The following is a 6,822-nucleotide window of genomic DNA, read 5'->3' on the forward strand; positions in this document are numbered from 1 at the left end:
CATGCCCCAGGGCAGGAAGTCACAGGCCTGAGGATCCCTGAGGTCTGAGGTCATACAAGCAAGGCTGCCTTGAGCAGCTAGAGGAAAGCATGGAGGGCAGAAGTCCCAGCAGCCCCGTGAGAGGTCCAGTTGGCCAGGCTGGGAGCAGGATCTGGGCCTGACTAGTTGCTTCATTTCAGAACATGCTGCAAAGTGGCCAACACGCCAGCCCCACACAGGGGCTTCCCCTACAGTGTCTCTTGTGATACCAGGAGAGTCACCGTTGGCAGAGGAGGACCAGGGCCTCCGGAGATGCTGGCTGTCGGCCAACACAGGACAGCAGGCCCCAAAGAGGGACATACAAGGACATCTGAATTTGAATTTCGTGGATAGAAACTTCCAAATGGGGAGGGTAGACAGTCCAGTCAGTAAAGTGTGGTCTCTGAAGCGTGAGGACATGGGCTTGGTTCCCCAAACCAGTGTACACAGCCAGGTGTGTCGTGAACACTTGTAATCCCCGTGCCGGGGAGGCAAAGGCTGATCGCTTATTTCCTAACCAGTGAGTTCCAGGCCAGCAAGAGACGCTGTCTCAGAAAGTCATATATATGGCTCCCAAGGAACCTGCACACACATGCTGCTTCCCAGCACACACACACACACACACACACACACACACACACACACACACACACACAATGTGTTCTCTCTTGAACAAACACAAGCATGCATATACACACACACATTCTCTCTCTCACACACACTCACTTATACACACACACTCATGTGCTCTCTCTCATACACACAAACGTGCATATACACACATATGCATACATACACTCTCACACACACACACTCTCATGTGCTCTCTCTCGAATAGATAAGCATAAACATGCATATACACACATGCACACTCTTGCACACACAAGCATGCACATACACACACATGCATATACACACACTCTCATGCTCTCTCTCACTCATGCACACACACTTATACACACACACTCTCATGTGCTCTCTCTCACAAACACAAGCATGCATTCACACACACACACACACACACACACACACACACACACACACACACACACAGAGGCTGGGAGGAACAAGGTAGAGGAATCTGAATCCAGCAACCACAGGATGAAAAGGCTTTATAACGATTCTCCTAAAGTGCCCAGAGGGGCTGGATTAACATGGCCAATGTCAACCTGTAGAAAGTGTAGAAAGGTCCCCATGAGTGGCCACGGGGCTCCATCCCTGTTCCTTTCAGCTAAAGCTGAATGGTTTCCACAAGGCCTCGGTGACGCTCTGCTCACAGTCAGAGGCACAGAGTGGAGACCTGCAGAGAGCTGAAATGTCTGGGGCGGAACACAAGGTGAGTTGTGACGGGAACCAAGGTCCTAACAAAGTGGAGGGGAGAACAGTGAGGATTCACAGCTAGCATGGGAAGGCGGGCCCTGGTCTGCTCAGTACTCACTCTCAGGTGCCAGCATTCGCCTGGAGCTCAAATGCACCCCATCGCTTCCTCACAATCACCCCATTGTACTCCACACTGCCCTGGTTATTCCACGCTGGGCTCCATACAAGAGTCGCATTCATCGAATTGCCTATAGGAAGAAGAAGGGGAAAAAAATAAGAAAAAGCAAACATACACCCTTCTCCCGTAAAGAAACTCCCAGGAGACAGAGCCTTCTAGAACGCAGCGGGGCCTCCGTCGTTTCTTCTGAGATGCTTTGAACTTAAAAGATTTGATGGTGTTTGACACACCTACCGTGTGCCCGCCCCCTCCAGCTGCGGAGGATCAGAAAGGGAACCCCACCATTTCCGTGGGCTCTTTGAAGAGGGTTGAACTGGGGAACTGGGGTGCAGAGGGGCTGGGGGAAAGGTAATGAGACAGGAGCTCAGGGAGGGCTTCCTGGAGGCGGCGGGGTTTGCAAGAGAGGCAGATCTCATCCTCACTCCACACACACTCTGACTTTCCCTCTGAAAGCCTAGCTGGAAAAGGGCTTTGCGTCCCGAGCCCAGCCAAGATCGCGGAGATCACTGGAAACTTCCAGATGACCGGCTTGCTGTCCTGCTGGCTTCCAAGCAAAGGCGCCTTTGCTCTGGTCGCTTCATCGTGTGCCAGGAGCCTGGCGCTTCCCACGGGGACGGGTTCCCCAGCCAGACTCATCTCTGCAGAGCTCCAGTTTGCTTCTGTGTGGAGACATGGGTTAACGAGAGAATTCAGGAAATTGCTGAACGAAAGAATTCAGCCTCTCTCTCTCCTCCCCCTCCTCCCATTTCTCTTCTTTCCCCTCCTCTTCCCATCCTTCCTCCTTCTCCCCATCACTCCCCCACCCCTTTTTTTGAGACAGGATCATGTAGCCCAGGCTGGCTGCAGACTTACTATGTAGCCGAGGATGACCTTGAATGCTCGAATCCTCCTGCCTCTTCCGAGTCTCAAGTGCTGGGACAGACACGCACAGCCCCGAGCCTGGCTTTTCCTTATTTTTAAACCTTCTTTCCTTTGCTTTTGTTTTTCTTCTCCATTTGGATCTTGAGGGGAAAAAAAGAAAACCTTCCTACCCACTGTGATATTTTTCCCTACGAAGGTCACCAAACGAAGTAGGCCAGAAAAACATCAGTGCGAGGTAAGGAGGAAGGCCAGGAGTCAGGATAAACAGCAGCCTGAGAACCTTCCAGAAGAAAGCAGCGCCTGCCGCTCTGGCCTAATTCCTTCCAAGGTCAAGCTGCTGGTTTACCTCGCAAGGAGGGTGACCCCTGGCAAGGCTCCGCCTTTTTAAGTCCTTGGGGTGGGAAGGGGCAGCATCGAGGACGCTTTGGCATGAGGGACAGGAGCGGAACAGGACTTCTGGCCCCTAGGAAATCGCCCAGAAGCTCAGAACCTCCAACTGCTGAGGCAAACACTCGGAGCCAGAGAGGAAGCTTTCGGGGGAAGAAATCTGTTTTTGAACCACGGACCGACGAAAACTTCATCTACACAGGGCACTCAGCCACTTGCTGTGGTGACAGGTTTGAGCCATGACTCCCTGCCAGGCCCTTCCTGTCCCCTCAGAGCTGCCCACTGTGGCTCAGGGCACATCCCACAGCCAGGGTTCTGATCCACTTGGTCCTCTGGGGACCAGGCCCGGCTGCTGTGCTCCTGGAGTCTGTGTTGGTGGAGAAGGACCCACAGGAGGCTTCCATGTGGCCTGTTACGTGGCCACATCTGTCCCCGTGGAGCAGAGAACTTGTTGTCCTACCCTCATGGCCTGCTTGCCTCCCCAAAGCCCCAGGTAAGCCATCACTGTCGGGGACAGGCTGTCCGCCTGAGCTGCAGGGGGACCCAGACATTCTCCCCCAGGTTCCTGCTCTCCCCTCCATCATCCATGCCTCTCCCAGGCCCCTGAAGTCAGTCCACCAACCTCTTCTTCGGTGCTGTGGAGCAGCTGGAGTCAGAGTGTCCCTTCAGTTCATCAAGTGGGCGCCCTCCCCTAGTGCACCCCAGGGCTGTGTGTGCACTAAAGACAGTTACCCAACTGGAGCAAAATATCAGCAGCTTGGCAAATTGGAGACTCTATCCATTCACGTGTCCTCTGTCTATCTGTCCATTCACCCATTTATCAACCCAGCCAGCCAGCCAGCCACTTACCTACCCATCTATCCATCCACTCTTTTATCTACCCATCTATTCATCTATCCATTTTTCCATCTACCTATTATCTCATCCATCCACCTCTCCATCCATCCATCAATCCATCCATCTGTCCATCTATCTACCCATCTACTCATCTATCCATCTACTCATCCTCTCATCTATCCATCCATCCATCTACCCATCCATCCATCCACCTACCCACCCATCCATCCACTCACCCACCCACCCATCCATCCACCCACCCATCAATCCATCCATCCACCCACCCACCCACCCATCCATCCACCCACCCATCCATCCATCCATCCATCCATCCATCCATCCATCTATCCATCCACCCACTCACCCACCCACCCATCCATCCACCCACCCATCCATCCATCCATCCATCCATCCATCCATCCATCCATCCATCCACCCTCCCGCCCATCCATCCATCTACTCACCCACCCACCCACCCACCCACCCATCCATCACCCTCCCACTCATCCGCCCATCTACCTGTCCACTCACTTCACTGACCTACCCACCCCTCCCTCCTTGTGAACAATCTGAGCGAGTCCACCCTGTCCACTCAGGAAGCGCTGTACAGAAGCCACTCTGCGTCTTTACAATGTTCGGACCCACTTGGGGAAACAAGAACCAAAGACACACAGAGTGAGCAAGAGGACATGCCTGTGAGGACAGCAGAGCCGCTGGACCTCAGATGCCCCCGGGCCTGCCCAGCTGCCCTCACCTCCCTTCTTCCCACTGCTGTTCACCCCAGCTGTCTCCCCTGCTTCCCATGACTCTCCTCTTCCTCCACCCCTGTGCCCCCCACCAGATCGCTCACTGCCACCCTTTTTATCTTGTCTCTGTTCAGCCTCCTCCCTCCACTCCCTGTCTCAATTCACGCTCTTCCTGAGGTAAAGGTCCTGTCACAGCCAGATCTGGTGTGCGCACCTGTAACCCCAGTGCCCTCCAGACTGACCCAGGAAGATGGCAAGGGTGAGGCCAGCCTGGGCTACCTAGTGAGACCCAGCAATAAACAAAACACCAAATAAATAAATGGACTCTTAAAAAAAAAACCTTGGCATAGGGACACATATCTTTAATCCCAGTACTCGGGAAGCGGAGGCAGGTGGATCTCTGTGAATTCAAGGCCAGCCTACTTTGTATAGTGAGTTCTAGGACAATCAGGGCTATGTAGAGAGACTCTGCCTCAAAAAAACAAAAAACGAACAACAAAAATTATCAGCAGTGCGTGCCTCAGGGCCTTTGCACCTGCTGCTCTCGCCCTTAGAACTGAATGCTCCTCACTGAGTCAATCCCTTCTCCCCCATTTGGCTTCTGACTCGACTGCCTCTGAAGGAACTCCCTTGGGTGTCCCACCCCAGGTGGCCACTCCATCCTGGTCATTTACACCCCACACTCCACCCCTCCCCCACCCCCCACTCCTCCCCCTCCACTCCCCCCCCCCTCCCGCACACACACTCTATGTTATTCGTAGTGTTTGTAACTGGGAAATTATCATGTTTAATCCTCTTCTCTCCCACACCGGCCCCGGACCAGAGACCAGCCTGGCATACGGCGGGTACCTAACTGGAACCTCCTGATGCAAGTGATATCAGACAACCCCGCCCCAGGAGGGAAGCCCTCTGCCCTCCCTTGGCTCCTCAGAGCCCTAGCTGCCCTGCCCAGCCCCACAGCCACGCCTGGCATCCAAGCTCTGCCTTTCCTGTTGCCTAGGCACGGCGCCAGGCAGCTTCCTCCACACAGCCCTCTGTCTGCCCTTTCCACTAGCAAACCGCACGGCCTGGATTCGCGTCTGCCTTGAAGGGCGACTGCCACTGTCTGTCTGCTGCACTGTCGGGCTCACACAGCCACTTGAGGGGATGCAGGCCCGGAGACCTCTTCTTGGTGTCTTTGGGGGTGGCAAAGAGTGCTGCTTTCAGTGGAAGGACTGGGCCCCTGGTCTCCCCCGAGGCCACGTGGCCCAGGCTGGGCCTCAACCTCCATGTGTAGCCAAGGACGACCTTGAATTTCTAATCCTCCTGCCTCCACTTCCTTGTGCTAGGATGATGCAGTGTCTGGCTCCTGGGCCTTTATAGTCTGCTGTCTTTTCACACACGATTTTGCTGTAGCGCCCTCGGATGCCACGATATAGTTGCTGCCTTTCAAAGCTGCTCTTGAGGTAAGGGCAGTGCCATGTCAGATGGAGCAAAGGGCTGCTGGACCTAGGAGGGAATCACAGAGATGCACAAGACCCACGGTGAGCTGTCACCAATGGGGACAATTCTATGCCCTTTGAGCTTTGGTTAACAAAGAAAAACTGCTTTGAAGGACATTATTGGGAAATGCAATATGCAATATGCAAAATGCAATATGCAACCTTGCCCCCTACGTGGATAACACTTCCCCTTTTGAGGGTTCTGGGGCTGGATAGACCATGTTTGTCCCTGGAACATCCAGCCCAAACAGAGCTGAGGGTCCAGGAAGCATGTGCTGACTTTTAAACGAGTCTGCAGACTGGACAGTGAGATGCCTCTTGTGTATATTGGGGGTGAGATGTGTCCACGTGGGTACACACCCTCACATCTCAGGGCTGGGGTTGGGGAGGGCTTCAGGTCTGGGCTCTCATTACACGACTCTTTTCAACTTTCCAAAACAAAAAGGAGGGCCTCTGGCTACTTCAGGAACCCTGGGCTGGCTGGTGGCCACACCTGGCCTGCAGGGCGTTCTGTGTCTTAACGACCCTAGTCAGGGACGGGCATCCCACCGGCTTATTTCATGGCGCTCAGAACATAAATAGGTTTCTGTTTATGAGAGCTTGGGAGACACTGGAGAAAGAACCTTTTCACCAACAGCTCCTTGAAGGCTGAGGTGTGAAGCAGCTGGTCCACAGCCAGGAAGAGCCTCCCGAGTGAGAAGTGAGGCCCAGGACAGCTCCAGGGGCTGCCAGGGCCCGGGCGGCTGTCTTGTTATCATGCATGAAGCTCTGTGTGGCTGTCTTGTTATTTTGTGTGAAGCTCTGGGACCCGGGCTCTCTGGTCACCACACTCTCCTTGCCTCTCCCCATTGGGCTGGGAGTGAGAGAGCCTCTCTGACAGAGGCCCACAGGACAGGACGGAGCTAAACACAGACATATCATCACGGGCCAAGCAGGGACATGGGTGGCTCAAGCTGGACCCTAAGCCAGGCACTGTGGGAAAGCCTCCCAGGCA

The 6,822-nt window shown here is 54.2% G+C and overlaps 1 long non-coding RNA gene across 2 annotated transcripts; it reads right to left on the reverse strand.

Annotated features, from left to right (window-relative positions):
- Nucleotides 1–205: 205 nt before the first annotated feature.
- On the reverse strand, nt 206–3,138 carry LOC143270390 (uncharacterized). 2 transcript variants are annotated; one of them, XR_013047565.1, is made up of 3 exons: nt 2,369–3,138; nt 1,950–2,175; nt 206–1,586 (listed from the first exon to the last, which is right to left on the reverse strand). It is a non-coding gene; the product is annotated as an uncharacterized LOC143270390 (long non-coding RNA). The 2 variants fall into 2 exon arrangements; XR_013047566.1 differs by having other exon boundaries at nt 1,751–2,175.
- Nucleotides 3,139–6,822: the final 3,684 nt, after the last annotated feature.

This window comes from Peromyscus maniculatus, chromosome 23 (assembly GCF_049852395.1).
Source record: "Peromyscus maniculatus bairdii isolate BWxNUB_F1_BW_parent chromosome 23, HU_Pman_BW_mat_3.1, whole genome shotgun sequence".
NCBI lineage: Eukaryota > Metazoa > Chordata > Mammalia > Rodentia > Cricetidae > Peromyscus > Peromyscus maniculatus.